The 21,276-nt window shown below is 34.9% G+C and overlaps 1 long non-coding RNA gene across 5 annotated transcripts in view; it reads right to left on the bottom strand.

Annotated features, from left to right (window-relative positions):
* Positions 1 to 6,651: 6,651 nt before the first annotated feature.
* Positions 6,652 to 21,276, bottom strand: part of LOC127556955 (uncharacterized) — a 48,611-nt gene continuing 33,986 nt past the window's right edge. For 2 of the 5 annotated variants that reach the window (XR_007952581.1, XR_007952584.1), the window contains exon 3: positions 6,652 to 6,959. This is a non-coding gene — a long non-coding RNA (uncharacterized LOC127556955). The other 3 variants (XR_007952582.1, XR_007952580.1, XR_007952583.1) reach the window with 3 other exon arrangements.

Here is a 21,276-nt window from a genome sequence, read left to right as displayed (position 1 = left end):
TATTGGATGAGCTCTAAATCTCAGAGAAAAACAGAGAGAGAGAGAGTACAAAATAGCATTTTCCAACACTTAAGGCCTAATTCCAGAACTCTGAGGAAATATAATCGCCAGGGCCTGGGAAATTGCTAATCAGCCTGAGTGATGATTAAAAGTTACTCTAAAGCATTTCTTTCATTTGAATGAATGAGCCCCAGCTTGCTCTTATATAAAAAAGTACAAGTGAGACTCGGTGATGGTTAAGATTTTCAGGTATACACACACATACATATATATATATATATATATATATATATATATATATATATATATATATATATATATATATATATATATATATATATATATATATATATATATATATATATATATATATATATATATATATATATATATATATATATATATATATATATATATATATATATATATATATATATATATATATATATATATATATATATATATATATATATATATATATATATATATATATATATATATATATATATATATATATATATATATATATATATATATATATATATATATATATATATATATATATATATATATATATATATATATATATATATATATATATATATATATATATATATATATATATATATATATATATATATATATATATATATATATATATATATATATATATATATATATATATATATATATATATATATATATATATATATATATATATATATATATATATATATATATATATATATATATATATATATATATATATATATATATATATATATATATATATATATATATATATATATATATATATATATATATATATATATATATATATATATATATATATATATATATATATATATATATATATATATATATATATATATATATATATATATATATATATATATATATATATATATATATATATATATATATATATATATATATATATATATATATATATATATATATATATATATATATATATATATATATATATATATATATATATATATATATATATATATATATATATATATATATATATATATATATATATATATATATATATATATATATATATATATATATATATATATATATATATATATATATATATATATATATATATATATATATATATATATATATATATATATATATATATATATATATATATATATATATATATATATATATATATATATATATATATATATATATATATATATATATATATATATATATATATATATATATATATATATATATATATATATATATATATATATATATATATATATATATATATATATATATATATATATATATATATATATATATATATATATATATATATATATATATATATATATATATATATATATATATATATATATATATATATATATATATATATATATATATATATATATATATATATATATATATATATATATATATATATATATATATATATATATATATATATATATATATATATATATATATATATATATATATATATATATATATATATATATATATATATATATATATATATATATATATATATATATATATATATATATATATATATATATATATATATATATATATATATATATATATATATATATATATATATATATATATATATATATATATATATATATATATATATATATATATATATATATATATATATATATATATATATATATATATATATATATATATATATATATATATATATATATATATATATATATATATATATATATATATATATATATATATATATATATATATATATATATATATATATATATATATATATATATATATATATATATATATATATATATATATATATATATATATATATATATATATATATATATATATATATATATATATATATATATATATATATATATATATATATATATATATATATATATATATATATATATATATATATATATATATATATATATATATATATATATATATATATATATATATATATATATATATATATATATATATATATATATATATATATATATATATATATATATATATATATATATATATATATATATATATATATATATATATATATATATATATATATATATATATATATATATATATATATATATATATATATATATATATATATATATATATATATATATATATATATATATATATATATATATATATATATATATATATATATATATATATATATATATATATATATATATATATATATATATATATATATATATATATATATATATATATATATATATATATATATATATATATATATATATATATATATATATATATATATATATATATATATATATATATATATATATATATATATATATATATATATATATATATATATATATATATATATATATATATATATATATATATATATATATATATATATATATATATATATATATATATATATATATATATATATATATATATATATATATATATATATATATATATATATATATATATATATATATATATATATATATATATATATATATATATATATATATATATATATATATATATATATATATATATATATATATATATATATATATATATATATATATATATATATATATATATATATATATATATATATATATATATATATATATATATATATATATATATATATATATATATATATATATATATATATATATATATATATATATATATATATATATATATATATATATATATATATATATATATATATATATATATATATATATATATATATATATATATATATATATATATATATATATATATATATATATATATATATATATATATATATATATATATATATATATATATATATATATATATATATATATATATATATATATATATATATATATATATATATATATATATATATATATATATATATATATATATATATATATATATATATATATATATATATATATATATATATATATATATATATATATATATATATATATATATATATATATATATATATATATATATATATATATATATATATATATATATATATATATATATATATATATATATATATATATATATATATATATATATATATATATATATATATATATATATATATATATATATATATATATATATATATATATATATATATATATGATATCTTCATTGTAGTCATCTAGAGAGCATTCTGCTAGTGGAGGGACAACTGAAGATCTGAAGCTATGTGATGTGACAAAAAGGAGACTAGGAAGGAGAATTCTAGAGTTAAACTGTTTGATATTGGGGAAATTTTCTCCTCTCTAAATATCATATCATCTACAAAAAGAGAGCAAGGAACATGGAATTAAATGAGTTGATGGATACAAAATACTTTGTCAACACAAAGGGCCACATGAACATAAGCTATTATGAAGCAGATAAAAAAGACAAGTAAAGGCAAATAAATTTCAAACAGTACCAGCCCTAATTTTTTGACCAAAATCACGGTATTCAGTTGTGCTAATGCGGGCCTCAGTTGTAAGTAATTTTACCTCATTTGCTATCATAGACACAGACAACACAACTGACAATGGAGCACATGATCTTATATTTTTTCCACACAGTATTTATGGGTTTGTTCTATGATCTCTACTATTAGTACTCTAACTGGATTTTCTAATTCTTTAAAAAATAAGTTTGTCTAGTCAAACCATGCGACAGCGTCAGTTCATTCACTTAACAGTTTATCCAAGGCAATCCTGTATACCCAACACTCTGATGTTTCCTTTGTATAAAATGCTAGAGGGCGATCCTTGATTAGATTCCAGCAGGATATGGACACCTAAAGTCATCGATACCATAAAGCAGATAACACACACAAAAAATGAGCTGTCTGCCATTATACAAGCATTGAGAATAGACAAACCTATCCATATTATTTCAGACAGCCACTAGACAATTGGGGTGGTCCAGAGAATAGAGACAGCATATAGAAAAGCTCAAACAGGACCTAGCTTCTCATTGTTTCAGGAGGGACAAGAGGTGACTTTAATGAGAGCCCATCCTTTTTACATTCTGCATATCTGTCCTCATATGGATGGGCTGGGGCCTACATTCAAAAGGAATAAAAAGGTGGCAGGTCTGCTTACACAAAGCATCCTCCTTTGTCCTCTAGAACAAGCATCAAAAGCCCATGAGCATTTGCATCTGCCCGTCAGGTTTCTCCAGAGATTGTATCCCGGCAAGAAGCATCAAGCAGAGTAAAACGATGTGTAGCTTGTGTAGCCTATTCTTAAAGACCTGGGGGGGATGGGGAATAATCCCAGAGGTGACGGGGCAAATGATATATGATAGATAGATGTTACACATCTGGGGAAAACACGCATTCATGTTACAGCTGACACACGTCCGGGCTTTGTAGTTGCAGCCACTCAACACAGGGAAGCTGCTTCATGGGATCAATCGCTCATTTCATTGTTTTGCCTCTATCTATCCCACAGATCATCAAGGCTGATAATGGGCCCTCGTGCACCTCAAAAATATTAAAAGAGTTCTAACAGGAATTCTCCATACGTCATATTTTTGGAATCCCATACAATCCCACAGGACAGGCCACTGTAGAAAGGACTGATCAGACCCTGAAGAGATTCATCAAAAATCAGAAAGAGGGAGGGGGTTACTCAGAAAGACAGAAATAAAGCAGTGCATGAAATAAATTATTTAAAATTTGATTGCATTGACTTCAGCCTGGCTTTGAAATATTCTCTGGTAAAAAGAGACAGAGAATCATCAAAAGATAACACTACATCTTCCTTAAGAAGGCCCCTAAGAATGAGACCATGGTAATGAAAAAGGGTCCTGAAGGACGGGGGGCCTCTATAGGGTTCTAAAATTTGGGGACCAGGATATGCTTGTATCTGCACAGGAGAAAACCTTCAGCAGTGGGTTCCTACCACACATCTCAAAGTTGGCCATAAACTAGAAGAGGAAAAAAAGAAGAGGAAAAAGATGAGGCGACTATCAAAAAGGAGAAGATGGGGCCCCAAGACAGTTAACAAGATGTTGCCTATACTTATGGGTTTGAGTTATATAGAGGGGAGGCAAACAGCAGAATGAGAAAGGTGGGCTATCATGGTAGACCCACCATAGCCTGGGATTGTCTCATGAGGGGAACACATACAGGATGTAGTGCTAACAGGTAATGTGTCCCCAATAATCGGGGATGAATCTCATCTTGGGAAATACAGTGGAACCATGGCAAAGGTAAAGTAAAACTCTGCTGCACTTGCAAATGGGCTTCCTTTGTGCTGGTCGCAAAAGGTCCTTTTTGATAGTCGCCTCATCTTACTTTTTTCCTCTTCTAGTTTATGGCCAACTTTGAGATGTGTGGTAGGAATCCACTGCTGAAGGTTTTCTCCTGTGCAGATACAAGCATATCCTGGTCTCCAAATTTTAGAACCCTATAGAGGCCCCCCATCCTACAGGACCCTTTTTCATTACCATGGTCTCATTCTTAGGGGCCTTCTTAAGGAAGATGTAGTATATTGTGTACAAGTGAAGAGGGTGACTCTACAAATGCCATTTTGGGGTACAGGGTATCATGTGACACACATGCTGGGCATGTAGGGGACGTGATAGAGACCCCCTCATCCTTGTGGGAGGGAGGCAGCGGTGTGTCTATGTAAAGGGGTCCTCAGCTTGGCCCCTCAGATCTTCATGCTGTGCTCATACTCGTTCCGGTTTTATGATTGCAGATTGGACATTGCAATTGTGGCATGAGGCTAAAGCTAAAGACTTATGACAGTTTCCCAGCACCTGTTTGGGGACCTTACAAAGGCAGTGCCTGAGAAGGTTGATGGAAGCACAAGCCTCCCTGGAACACCCTCTTGTCACTCAAGAATTGGGCCGGCAGGTTGTCACATAGAGAAACCTTGTGGGCCCTGGTTCTCGGGCAAAAAGCATGAGAATTTGCTACCAGTTCTATACAAAAACCCATCTGGGAGGGAAATATGCATTCCTGAGGGAGATTTTGTAACTGTTACCAAAAACATTCGATTTTTACGTTACTTGTTGGAATTGTACAGCCAGCGATGGCTTAGAGAATGAAATTGAGAATCAGACTGTATTTGTTGTCATTCAAGCTCATGTCTCAATGCTTCCTGTCAAAAGTGAGAAATGCTGTCATACTAAAACTGGTCATATGTTCAAAACCATAATAGAAAACAAGAAAACAGACCCGAGTCCATGAGAAAAAAGAGATGTGTCAGCTGTGTCGTATGAGGTATCGCTGTTGGTTTCACTTGTAGCTTCACCCGTCTCTCTTGCAACGTCCATATCTAATGTACAAAACGGGAAAGTACAAGCTAGATCGAGAGAGGAACTAGCCTCTCGGTGGAGTTTTCCCGTAAGGCTAAGATGGGGGAACAATTGTGTCCCATGATGAAAGACTTCAGGGAAGTGTTACTAGAAATAGGAGCAGAAGTAGAATTACTAAAACTCCAGGCTGAATGACAATGTGACTACAGATATACAAAAGATTGTGTGACCCCTTGGCTGTATAATCATACAGGACAAGATTACAAGTGGGACAGGACCAAGAGCAATCGAATGGTTTATTTCTCAGTAACACAATGGAAGATGACAAAGAAAGTTCATGTCTAAAATCTGACACAGAGAAGGCTTCTCATGAAGATTTAAATGCGGATAAAACTGCTGAAAAAAACACACATCGGTTTGATAAGACTTCTTCATGGAGCTTGGAATTAGAATCTTTGCTTGTCCTGTGGGTTATGGTGTTGCTGTTACTGTGTTATCCTAAAATATTAGGATGCTTTTCTAGATCTTTCTCCCCTGTCTTTTCAGAGGTTGTAGCTCAAGAAAGGATTTCTTATCTAAAAGAAAAAAAGAGGGAATTGTTAGGTAGGGGACTCTGCAGAAAGGGAGTACAGAGGCCACTGGGACCTTTGATGCATCATGAGTTTCCTGCCACGTTGCAGAAACACTCTTGTTGAGGAGGGAGCAGTGATGTGCTCCTGGGAAAGGGGATGAGGGTAACAGTGCAGTTGCTCATACACAGGGATGCCTTGAAGGGCCTCCCCCCTGTGAGCGAGTTGCTGAAGTGGCTGTGTTGGCTCTCTTCCCATTGGCAGATACCTTGCACACGCAAAGCCCATGAGCTCTTGTCTGAATGATGACTGGGGATTGCCTGTTGTTCACACACTGATCACACTTGCAAAAATGCCTGTCAACCATGCTGTGGCTGCATAATAAACTGGAGCTCTTTTCCCACTCTATGAGTCTCCTGCCTCATTCATCTAGCTTCTGAAAACAAAGGGTGCTAATATTTGAGCTATCAACCAGGACAGCTGCAACATAACCTATTTGGGAGTCTACCTGTGAAGGTCAAGTCAGGAACTATAGGAAAACAGCTGCAAAACATTTTCCACACAAAGAAAGTCAGAGCTAATAAATTGGAAAAACATTGAGTGCTCATGGGTAGGCTGAGCAAACATTGCCTAAATTAATCTACTTATTCAGTGCCACACCAATCAAACTCCCAAGAAGTTATTTAATGGATCGAGAAAAAATAATAACAAAATTCATCTGGCAGAATACGAGATCAAGAATTTCAAGGGAATTAATGAAAAAAAACTGCTAGTGAAGGGGGTTTAGCTGTGGCAGATCTAAAACCATATCATAAAGCAGCAGTTCATCAAAACCATTCGGTTCTGGCAACGAAACAGAGCAGCCGATCTCTGAAATAGGTTAGGCTCACGGGGCAAAATAGGCAATTGCTATGATAGCCTAGTATTTAACAAAGCCCTAAACCCCAGCTTTCAGGATAAAAACTCACCATTTGACAAAAACCGCTGGGAAAATTGGAAACTAGGATGGCAGAAACTAGGTGCTGACCCACAGCTAACACCCTATACTGTCATGGGGTCATGATTTATACACAGAGTGATGTTATAGGGGCAGCTACTTGGTGTAGCAGATGGAGCACCCCTAACCCTAACCTAAATTCTCACTTTAGTCATGAGGAGCTAAGTTCAAATTTGGCCTCAGACACTTCACATTTCCTGGGTGTGTGACCCTGGGCAAGTCACTTAGCCCCAATTGCCTCAGGGGGAAAAAGAGTGAGATTAAAGGAAATTAGATGAACAAATGATCCTTTACCTCTCAGATCTTTGCAGACCGGGAAGCCCGTGGGAGGACTAGATGTAAATGCACAGAAGGGCCCAGTTCCATTGGGAGGTATTGGGAGATTCCTGGACACTGATTACAAAGCTCCTCCCTGGTTGCCTGAGGAAGGCGGCCATAATTGTGAGGGTTGGTGTTCAGTTAACAGCTCACGGCCCATGATAAGCAATGCCCAGGAGAAATACAAAAACGCCATTTTACTGTCTATAATCTCATTAAACCGAGCCTGAAATCAGAACCAGAAAAAGAGGGTGGGGAGTTTACAGCTGAGCACAAACAGGCCCATCTCTCAGCAGCAGATGTCCCTCTCCTGGGCCAGAGGGGGACAATCCTGAATGGCCTCCCCTCCCCCCCTTCGCCCCGCCCTGCTCCTGTGTCTGTCCCCATTTACAGCCTCTCAAAGGCTCCCCTGACCCAAAGCCCAAAATGGGAGAAGAAATGAGGAAAGGGGAACCTGAAATCCAACACGGAGACAATGGCCACATCTAGCGGGCAAGAAGCACAAGGCAGCCCAGTGCACTCCATCTTCCCTTCCCAAGGCTGTGCTACAGCCAGAGACCGAGGAGACGGGGGAGGGAAGGAGGCTGTCCCGTTACGGAGGAGGAGGAGACCCTGTTACCCGGGCAGAGAAGAGGCAGGCAGGACGGCCCCGGCGGCCACTTACTCGGATCACAGAAATTGGCTTTAGGAGGAGAAAGCAGGGGCCTGAGGGGGACGGCCGACAATCCCACCTCCGCCTGCTGGGAACCTGTCCCAGTGACTTCCCGGGGTTTCTCTCAAAAGGTGGGTCACTAACGTCAGTCAGATAATCGTTCCCAGAGTCAGAACCCAAACGGTGGCGGGGATGCTCCCGAGGGATTTCATCTCCAGAGCAAGTTTCACGAAGGAGAGTTTTTACCTCCTAAACTCTCTGTCCCCCGACCCTGCAGAGCCCGGCCCGCATCCGATGCCGGCTTGTCACGCCGAAACCCTGCTCCGGGGGCTTCAGAAAGCTCCGGGTCCCATTTCCTGTCACTCTGCTCCCCAAGGAGACCCTGCCGCCCTTCTTACATGCTGGGGAAGGGACAGTTTTCTGAGAACTTGGGGTTAGCCGGAAACCGAACAAACTTCCTGCAAGTTCCTGGCCTGGCTCAGCAGTAGAACCTCGGACACAGCGTCCCCAGTGACGGAGCCTTAAACAGCCCGGGACGTGGAAGAGAAAGGCAAACACTCAGTTATTAACACCGTATAACCATAAGCTATTTCGTTAAATAACAGAAGCAAGTACAGTGAAAGGAAGTTCATTTAACCATCAAGGGAGACAGAGAAGCTTGGGGGGTGAGCTCCAGTGAGAGGGTTTGTTTTCTCACTTCTAAGGAGCAGCCACACCCAGCGGGGGAAGGGGGGACTAAGTCTTTACCTTCCCAAGCCAATAGAAATAACTGGGTATGTAGTTTTCTATCCAAATTTCAGATTAACCACCAAAAATCCCAATCAAAGAGCTATAGAAACCTAAAGGGGAGAGCCTGGAACTCTACAGCCAGAACCAAGCTTTTTCCAAACCAGACAAGTGCACAAACCAGGGGAATGGACCCCAGAACAGGGGCTGAGTCCACTTCTCCTGCCCGTACAAACCCTGAGACAAGTAGGGAAAAAGCCCTGGTAGAGATTCCTGTAGCTCTCTGGTCCCATCCTTGGGGGAGGTGGTCAGTCTGAGATCCAAGGTGCGTCAAAGCCCTGAGACCCTCCCTCTGTAGAGACCTCGCACAGTCTCACCTCGCCCTGTCCTGTCAGGAACTCCAGTCATGTCCAGGTTTCCTTCTCCCAATAAAATCTACTCATGGGCCTCCTCATGGCTGCTGCCTTCATTGGAGTCAGTCTGCCAAAGCCCGCTGCTCTGTGTGGCTTTCCACTTCTCCTTCTCCCATACCAGGTGCTATCTCTCCCAACTCCACCATGCTTCCCATTCTCTGTATGGCTGACTAGCTTTCAGGGTGCTAAGTCCCTTTCAGGATTAAGCCTGCAAGCTGAGGGCATGCCCCACCCTCATGGGGGGTTTTCTTTCTCTTGGCAAAGGGCAAGTTCCACTCAGGAACTCGCCCTTTCCCTCATTAATTATTAAAACCGCTTTCTATGCTCTCCCACTCCATTTCATACTGTATCCCTCCATTTTGTCTGCAACCTCTTCCCTAAAGAAATCTACCCCTTGGCAAAGACAATGACCACCATGACCTCAGATGAGTCCTTATTTTCCTACCTTCTCCCCTCTTTTCAGATCTCTATTTATGTGTTGCCTTTACCTCTTTAGGATGTAAACTCCTTGAAGGCAGGGCTTGTATTTTCATTTTTTAAGCTCATATTTACATTTTTAACATTTAGACTAGGGCATGGTACATAATAAAAAATAAGGGTATGGTTTTTTTTTTTTTTTTTTTTTTTTTTTTTTTTTTTTTTTTTTTTTTTTTTTTTTTTTTTTTTTTTTTTTTTTTTTTTTTTTTTTTTTTTTTTTTTTTTTTTTTTTTTTTTTTTTTTTTTTTTTTTTTTTTTTTTTTTTTTTTTTTTTTTTTTTTTTTTTTTTTTTTTTTTTTTTTTTTTTTTTTTTTTTTTTTTTTTTTTTTTTTTTTTTTTTTTTTTTTTTTTTTTTTTTTTTTTTTTTTTTTTTTTTTTTTTTTTTTTTTTTTTTTTTTTTTTTTTTTTTTCTGAGGCAATTGGAGCTAATTGAGTTGACTAGGTTCACAGGGCTAGAAAGTGTTGTGTCTGAGTGCAGATTTGAACTCAGGACCTCCTCTCTTCAGGGCTGGTGTTCTGGTCACTGTGCCACCTAGCTGCCCCAGAGCTTACATTTTGGGGGAGTAAGATGTCCTTTTTTATTCTTTGGTGGTATTTTGAGTTTCAATTTTTTACTTTGTTTTATTTCTTCAATTAAATTTTCATAATTGTGGAAACCAAATGGCCATTTATTTCTCACAGTAAGTCTATGTTTCCCACCTCAGGACTTCTTTAATTGAATGCCAGAAATTTGGGGATGTTGTTTAATCATTTTCATTTTCCTTTGCAAACTTATCATTTCTGAGATCTTGGAATCTTTGTTCTCTGACTCTGTCATTATTTCACGTCACTGCTAAACCTCCATTTAGGGTTGGATCTTTTGTTGGCCATCCCAGTACCAGTTTCCCTTCTTAATCATCAGGGAATTTAGCAGAGAACTCCCCTGACTCACAGATGAATGCAGGAAAGAATTATTTCACATTCTTGCAAGAATGGATGCACACAGCCAGTCCCTGCCCCAGAGGAACTTACTTCCTAGAAGGGGAAAGTAATGGGAGAGGGCTGGGGGGGGGGGGGGGGGGGCGGGAAATCAAATATTCTTTTCAAATCTCAGGCCACAGGACAGTAGGTGGCACAGTGGATAAAGCAGCAGTCCTGAAGTCAGGAGGACTTGTGGTCAGATCTGGCCTCAGACTCTGAACACTTCCTAGCTGTGTGACCCTGGGCAAGTCACTTAACCCCAACTTGCCTCAGAAAAGGAAAAAAAAGTCTATTCAAATCTCAGGCCACCGTCCCTGATTACAGGCCGTGCCCCCCAAGGAGCTTACATTCTTTGGGGGGAAGATGACCTTCACCCTTGATTATTTCCTGATGTCCTTGTGGGAGTAAGGTTTCTAATTTAAATTTTCTCCACTTTAATTCTCAGAACTGTGGAAATCAAATAAATGTCCATCCATTTCTCACAGGGAATGAAAGGGTGTATTAATTATTTCTACCTTTTTACATTTGGGTGCAGTCTCTATGCTAGTGCTTAATTTTTGTAGAAGTTCTATATGTTGCAAAGAAATGTGTATATTCCTGTTGTCCCATTTAGAAGATGCTGTAAGTCCTTTACCACCAATTCTTTAAACATTTATTCATCTCTTCTGCTTTCATCTCATTCCACATTTCTTCATTCCCCCTTTTTCCTTCTCTAGCAGATTCCCCTTCATCTCTTGCCATTCACCTAGCCGTCTTCATTAGTTTATAAAAGCTCATCCGCTTTTTCTTCCCCTTTCCAATGAGGGTTTCTCTCCTTCCCCTCACTGTCCTCTTTCCCTTTCTGGTTAGCCTAGATTGTCCTTCTCTGACCCATGGCCGTTCTCTTTTCTCTGTGCACTTCCTACAGTGAAAGTCCCCAAGGGGACCCTTCAGAGCTCTGCCCTGTAGGCTCTTTCTGTCATGGCTAGCAGGCCATTCCCATAGACTCCTCCTTTCAGAATCCTGTGAATCATTGCAGGGGTCAGGGAGAACACTGCTCCAATGCAGGGATCACTGTCTCCTGAGATTGACCCTCTCTTGTTCTTCTTTTTTAATGGGACTGGCTGAAGCTTTCTCAAAAAGTGAGACAAGGCATAAGTCAAGTGGTCCCCATTTCCAGAGGTCCGCAGAGCCAGAAGATCAGGCCTTGGGCCCCAGGTTGCAGGAAGTCACATGATCTCTTGGCCTAGAGAACTCTAAGTGTCCGACCCTAAGTCAGCTACAGGAAGAGTGTCAGGACCTTAGTGATCACTGACCAACAGCTAAGTGTCAGTCAGCAATGTGTGCAGGATTATTCCAAGACCAGGAGAAACTAAAATGGAGGCAGATCTGCATCTTCAAACTTCCCCTAAGGAGAACTAAATGACAACATTCTCTCCATCTTCATCCCTAACTGATTTCCCTCTCAGGGCTCCCCGTTCCCAGAAAATATGTGATTCTCTCATTTTAAGCAAAATCACAATGGATGCTGGACTAAGAAGGCCTGAGGAGCCACTCTCAGTGGGTGCCAACAGGGATATGAAAGTTGTGGTTTCTGGAGGCTTCCTGGAGTCACCCTGAAGTCAATACTACATTTTAGAGAGAAAGCCAAGCCATGGGATCCTTTTTGTGACATTCCTTGGCAATGGGGTCTCGAGCGGGTCACTGGATTTTGGGTTCTGAATTGCGATTAAAATTAAGGTCTTCCTGATTCGAGGCCCTATCCACATTACCTCCACTGTACCACCAGCTCTATTTTGATTCTGAAATAGATAACATGAAAATGGTCACACATGTGTGAGGTGAAAAAGACAGAAAGACAAGCACCCAGTGAGAAATGGAATGTTTAAAAAAAAATGCTAACCAGTCCAAATTGTTTGCAAATTACTATTAAGAAGAGTTATATTTCTACTGGCTTATGACAAGTGCTTCTTCAGATATTACTTTGTGTTTTTTTTTCCTATCACTGGTAAAGTGGCTACACTATCACTGTACTTAGGTCAACGTAAAAAGCCACCTCAGCATTTCAATGAATAATACTTCTAGGTCTGTTTTTGAGGTTGTCTTCTTCTGTGATGATGTCATGATGGTCCCTACTGTGTAATCCTAGTGACCATGGTTTTCAAGTAGCCTGACAGCACTGCTGCAAGAATGGAAACCCAGATAATATCTTGGTCTGGTTTGATGCGATGGGGTTACTGGGCAACTCAAGAAAGAAGGAACTATTCTGGTGCAATGAGAGACAGACACTGAGGGTCTTTTCATGCCTGTGGCCACTTGTATGAAAGTCCAACCTTCCTGGAATTTTGGAAACGATTTGATGAGAAGTTGAGAAACTGGAAAAAAAAATATAAGGCACTTAGAAGCAGTTTGATGAAATCATGTAGTAATCCCCAAAAGCAGTGTATTTCTGATCATGATAGTTTGAAATCACTGAGAAAGATAATTTTAAGGCAGATATATGCACACAATCATTGTCCCAGAGGACAATTTACCATTGAAGAGCACAAATTTGGGGGTCAAATCCTGTGAGTCATTGTCTCAGTCTTTCAAGGACCTTGTGAACTTCTAAAGGGGAAAGAAGTGCAATAGCATGCTCTATCCTTTTATGCCACAGGATGATAAACTCAAATTTCTGTAGGAGATACATATTGTCATATGTGGATCGTTTCCTGCATTTTTTAAAAAATGTGTTTGTTAAAAGATTATGCTTAGGGATATAGTGACAATTTTTTAAAAGAAATAAGTAAGAGCTATTTCCAAAAAAATAATGAATCAGCACAAAATCACTTATGCCCCAAATAAGATAAAACAAACAAACAAACAAACAAAACAATAGTGTTAGTATTCTGAATGTGATCTCAGATAATGTAGAAAAATAAATAAATTAAATCAAAAGCCATCACCAGAAAGTATAGTCTATGAAGGGGAAAGGGGAAAATTGAGAGTAGAGATAATTTGTCAAATGCTGTAGTCAGAGCATAGCCATCCATAGGCTGTGAATTCTAGTCTCAGCTGCTGGGATTTGGGTCACGTCACTCAATCTTTCTGAGCTATTGGCCTGAGTTGGGCACATAGTGAGAAGGAAGGCATTTTCTGTATTGTCATAGGATTATTTGTGCAGGAAGCTCATTAGAAATTAAATCATCCCTGGGATGTGAGCCAATATGATTTTTAAATGACTGATTATGGACATTTAATGGCTAGCTGGAGAAACACACACACACACACAAAGTTTCTATTCTACTGATGGAGAGAAGAGGATATTACTATGTCATTTCTGTTATTTGTTTGATGGTTTGTTGGCTTTTTTTTTTCCAGAAAGTTCAGACTTGAAATAAAGGAAAGTACTTTATCAGAACTAAGTCTTTCTGTGATAGAAACTCACAAGCCAAGACTCATCACTGATGGTCCTGATAACTTGGAAAGATATGTGATACACTTGAGAAAATCTACAGTGTAGAGAAATCTTATGAGCATAATCAAAGTGGAAAAGTTTTCAGAGAAAGGTGGGCTCTTACTAGACATAAGAGCAGGGGTCCTCAAACTTTTTCAATAGGGGGCCAATGCACTGTTCCTCAGACTGTTGCAGGGCTGGACTATAATAAAAAACAAAAACTTTTGTTTTGTGGGCCTTTAAATAAAGAAACTTCATAGCCCTGGATGAGGGGAATAAACGTGAAATTAGGGCTAGGATTAGGCTGCTGCATCTGGCCCACGGGCTATAGTTTGAGGACCCCTGCATAAGAAAATACACATTAGAGAGAAACTTTTTGAATGTAACCAATGTAGAAAGACTTTTAGTCATAAAGGAACTCTTACTGTACATCACAAAATCTATGCTGGAGAGAAACCTTTTGAATGTAACCAATGTGGAAAGACACAGTGCACATCATAAAATCTATGCTGGAGAGAAATCTTATGAATGTAACCAATATGGAAAGATTTTTACAATAAAGGAATTAACCTGCTCTACATGAGAGAATCCACAGTGGAGAGAAATCTTATAAATGTAACTATAGAAAGCCTTTTAGACATAAGGGAACTCACTTTACATCAGGGAATATGCAATAGGAAGAAACCTTATGAATGTAACCAATATCTAAAGGGTTTTATAAAAAAAATTGGATTGGTTCTTGCCAAATCTATGAAGAACATTAAAAGCATTAAAATACCAGATCTAAACAAAAAATTTGATCTCCAACCATAGGACTCAAGATAAGCAGAAAAAGGTAAAAGGAACTCTTGAGAACTGTATTTCTGTTGTGGACATACATAAAGACTACATGTATAATTTGATTTTACTGATATAACATTTTTAAAAAGGGAAGTAGAAATGAAAAGGGGATAGTGTCAGAAAAAGCGAAAGGGGGGGGGCAAAAAGAGGGAAACTACATCCCACAAAGAGGCAAAGGAAATCTATCATATCTGAGGGAATTTTTTTTTTTTGGGGGGGAACATTGTATGAATCTTACTCTCATCAGAGCTGGTTCAAAGAGAAAATATTTGACGTATTTGGTTTGCAGAGAAACTTCTCTCACCTCATTATAAAGGGGGAGAGGAAAAGAGAAAAGGAAAAGAGTAATAAGGGAAGGGTACAAGAAAGGGGAAGAGATTAAAGGGGGGAGGGAGGGATGCTAAAGAGAGTGAGCGGTGGGACACGAGTGGGGCCCATAAGTTTAAAACTGGGAAAGTGGGTTAGGGGGACAAGAAAAAGAAAAGCAGAATCTGGGGATAATAAGATGGCAAGAAATAGAGAATTAGTCATTTTAACCATAAATGTGAATGGCATGAACTCTCCCATTAAGTGGAGGCAGATAGCAGACTGGATCAAAAGTCAGAACCTACAATATGTAGTTTACAGAAAACACATTTAAAGCAGGGAGATACAAACAGAATAAAGGTAAAAGGCTGGAGCAGAATCTATATGCTTCAGGTGAAGTCAAAAAAGTAGGGGTAGCCATCCTTATCCTTATCTCAGATCAAGCAAAAGGAAAAATGGATCTAATTAAAAAGAGATAAGGAAGGAAACTATATCTTGCTAAAGGGTAGCATACACAATGAAGCATTATCAATACTAAACATATATGCACCAAGTGGTATAGCATCCAACTTCCTAAAGGAGAAGGTAAGAGAGTTGCAGGAAGAAATAGGCAGCAAAACTATAATAGTGGGAGATCTCAACCTTGCACTCTCAGAATTAGATAAATCAAACATAAAACAAATAAGAAAGAAATTAAAGAGGTAAATAGAATATTAGAAAAATTAGGTATAATAAATATTTGGAGAAAACTGAATAGTGACAGAAAGGAGTACACTTTCTTCTCAGCAGTCCATGGAACCTATACAAAAATTGACCATATATTAGGACATAAAGAACTCAAAATTAAATGCAGGAAGGTAGAAATAATAAATGCTTTCTTTTCAGATCATGATGCAATAAAAACTACATTACAGATTTGAGTGTGAGAAGGCAAAGAATCAACCTAGTTGAGTGTTTGCAGGCAGGAAGAGCCACAAAATAGAAAGGATTCAAAAGTTAAAGGGGTTAAGAAAGATGTGACAAAAGACTATTCTTCCTATTTGCCAATAAGAATCTCTTAAAAACTTAGAGAGAATAGTTTCTGTTGACTAATAAGGTCAAAGCCAGAGCTTAACTAAGAAGAAAGGGAGAGGAGAGGAAGCAATGGTCCCTATTATTGAAAAATTTCTTAAGGAGTTTAGCCATAAAAAGAAGGAAATATATACAATGGCAAGAAATATTCATAAGCCACTAATTGGTTGTGTGAACAAGTCGTTTATTTTCTCTATCTGTTGCTTGGTGTAAGGCTAAAATCCATCCTTTTAATACTGATAATTTATCAGGCAAGAACAGATCTTGAGCCACTAAGTGTGAATTCCCAAATACATCTACTTCATCCTTTGGCTGGAAAAGAAATTTGAAACCTTTGGAGTCTTAGGAAGATTTATGATATTCTCTCTTCCATCAGCATCTTAGAAGTGTCCACCCAGCAGGTGACAGTAATGTTATATTAGTAACTAAGAAGAGATTGGTCACAGATTTAAAGCTCCACAGACAGCCCAAGATAAAATCAAATTACCTTAAAGATAAAAGCAGATACTTAATATTAAAAAATACTTAATGTAAAAAACACACACACACACACACACACACACACACACACACACACACACACACACACACACACACACACACACACACACACACACACACACACACACACACACACACACACACACACACACACACACACACACACACACACACACACACACACACACACACACACACACACACACACACACACACACACACACACACACACACACACACACACACACACACACACACACACACACACACACACACACACACACACACACACACACACACACACACACACACACACACACACACACACACACACACACACACACACACACACACACACACACACACACACACACACACACACACACACACACACACACACACACACACACACACACACACACACACACACACAGAATTAGATAAATCAAATCACAAAACAAATAAGAAAGAAATTAAAGAGGTAAATAGAATATTAGAAAAATTAGGTATAATAAATATTTGGAGAAAACTGAATAGTGACAGAAAGGAGTACACTTTCTTCTCAGCAGTCCATGGAACCTATACAAAAATTGACCATATATTAGGACATAAAGAACTCAAAATTAAATGCAGGAAGGTAGAAATAATAAATGCTTTCTTTTCAGATCATGATGCAATAAAAACTACATTCAACAAAAAGTTAGGGGTAAACAGATCAAAAAGTAATTGGAAACTAAATAATCTCATCTTAAAGAATGATTGGGTGAAACAGCAAATTATAGACACAATTAATAATTTCACTCAAGATAATGACAAGGATGAGACATCATACCAAAATTTGTGGGATGTTGTTGGAATTTTTGCAAACTGCTAACTCATTAGAGTTGATAGATTATTGATCTGATCTTACAAGAAGATGTTTTGGGCCAGAACCTGAAACAAGGTACTAAGTAGAACTAATGGATACAATGCTTGTGTTCACACCTTTACTCATTGGAGTTCACATGTTTGGGAAATTTCAGGGTTTAGTATGAGATATCTGAATTCACACCTCCCTTGAAGGTCTTTGGGCCAGAGAGCACTATGGGAGAAAATCCATAATCCCATTCTCTCAGAAGAGTCATATATAAGGCCAGTGAAGAGTGCTTCATTCCAGAATATTTTCCACTTGGCTGGCTGGCAGCAGAAGAGAGTTCAGCTGGATTGGAGAGGAGCACTATGGTGGAGAGCCAGAAGCCCTGTCTCGGAGGCAAGGCAGATTCAACTTGGAGCTGGATTGAAGGCTGAAGAAAGAAGAGGCAGGAGCAAAGGACAAAACTGCAAGAGCTCTTGGAACCAAGCAGAGAGATAGACCTCTAAGCTAACCGGGCTATATTGGAGATAATAAAAGATCTGAACTTTTATCACCTGGCTGCATTTGGGGTAATTATTGATCCAAACTGATACTAAAGCTGCCTCCAAGAAAACCTCCCCCAGAGAGAACTATTCTACTTCTTATAAAAGAAGATCACCACAGGATGTTGCCAAAGCGGTAATAAGGGGAAATTGTATATCCTTAGAGACTTACTTGAATAAAATAGAGAAAAAGAAGATCAATGAATTGGCCTTGCAACTTAAAAAGCTAGAAAAAGACCAAATTAAAAATCCCCATTCAAATACTAAACTTGAAATTCTAAAATTAAAAGGAGAAATTTATAATATTAAAAATAAAAAAAAACCACTACACACCTGTCAGATTGGCTAGAGTGACAGGGAAAGATAATTTGGAATGTTGGAGGGGATGTGGGAAAACAGGGACACTGATATATTGTTGGTGGAATTGTGAACACATCCAGCCATTCTGGAGAGCAATTTGGAACTATGCTCAAAAAGTTATCAAACTGTGCATACCCTTTGATCCAGCAGTGTTTCTACTGGGCTTAGACCCCAAAGAGATACTAAAGAAGGGAAAGGGACCTGTATGTGCCAAAATGTTAGTGGCAGCCCTGTTTGTAGTGGCTAGAAGCTGGAAAATGAAAGGATGCCCATCAATTGGAGAATGGTTGAGTAAATTGTGGTATATGAATGTTATGGAATATTATTGTTCTGTAAGGAATGACCAGCAGGATGAATACAGAGAGGTTTGGCAAGACTTATGTGAACTGATGCTAAGTGAAATGAGCAGAACCAGGAGATCATTATATACCTCAACAATGATACTGTTCGAGGATGTATTCTGATGGAAGTGGATCTCTTCGATAAAGAGAGCTTTAATTGATCAAAGATGGACAGAAGCAGCTACACCCAAAGAAAGAACACTGGGAAATGAATATAAACTGCTGGCATTTTTGTTTTTCTTCCCGGGTTATTTATACCTTCTGAATTCAATTCTCCCTGTGCAACAAGAAAACTGTTCGGTTCTGCACACATATATTGTATATAGGATATACTATAACCTATTCAACATGTAAGACTGCTTGCCATCTGGGGGAGGGGGTGAGGGAGGGAGGGGAAAAAATTGGAACAGAAGTGAATGCAAGGGATAGTGCTGTAAAAAATTACCCTGGCATGGGTTCTGTCAATAAAAAGCTATATATTAAAAAAAAAAAACTATTGAACTAATAAATAAAACTAAAATTTGGTTTTATGAAAAAACTAATAAAATAGATAAACCTTTGGTAAAGCTGATTAGAAAAAGGAGAGAGGAAAACCAAATTATTAGTCTTAAAAATAAAAAGGGAGAACTTTCCACCAATGAAGAGGAAATTAAAGAAATAATAAGGAATTACTTTGCCCAACTTTATGCCAATAAATTTAATAATCTAAGTAAAATGGATGACTACCTCCAAAAATATAGGCTTCCCAGATTAACAGAGGAGGAAGTAAATTGCTTAAATAGTCCCATTTGAGAAAAATAGAACAAGCTATTAATCAACTCCCTACGAAAAAATGCCCAGGACCAGATGGATTTACATGTGAATTCTACCAAACATTTAAAGAACAATTAGCCCCAATGCTATATAAACTATTTGAAAAAAATAGGGAATGAAGGAGTCCTACCAAATTCCTTTTATGACACAGACATGGTACTGATACCTAAAGCAGGTAGGTTGAAAACAGAGAAAGAAAATTATAGACCAATCTCCCTAATGAATATTGATGCTAAAATCTTAAATAAGATATTAGCAAAAAGACTACAGAAAATCATCCCCAGGATAATACACCATGATCAAGTAGGATTTATACCAGGAATGCAGGGCTGGTTCTATATTAGGAAAAACATCAGCATAATTGGCCATATTAATAACCAAATTAACAAAAACCATATGATCATCTCAATAGATGCAGAAAAAGCATTTGATAAAATCCAACATCCATTCCTATTAAAAACACTTGAGAGTATAGGAATAAATGGACTTTTCCTTGAAATAAACAGTAGCATCAATTTAAAACAATCAGTAAGCATCATATGTAATGGGGACAAACTGCAACCATCCCCAATAAGATCAGGAGTGAAACAAGGTTGCCCACTATCACCATTACTATTCAATATTATATTAGAAATGCTAGCTTTGGCAATAAGAGTTGAGAAAGAGATTAAAGGAATTAGAGCAGGTAATGAGGAAACCAAATTATCACTCTTTGCTGATGACATGATAGTATGCTTA

Source organism: Antechinus flavipes, chromosome 3 (assembly GCF_016432865.1).
Source record: "Antechinus flavipes isolate AdamAnt ecotype Samford, QLD, Australia chromosome 3, AdamAnt_v2, whole genome shotgun sequence".
Lineage (NCBI taxonomy): Eukaryota > Metazoa > Chordata > Mammalia > Dasyuromorphia > Dasyuridae > Antechinus > Antechinus flavipes.
This window is presented reverse-complemented; position numbering and strand designations above follow the sequence as displayed.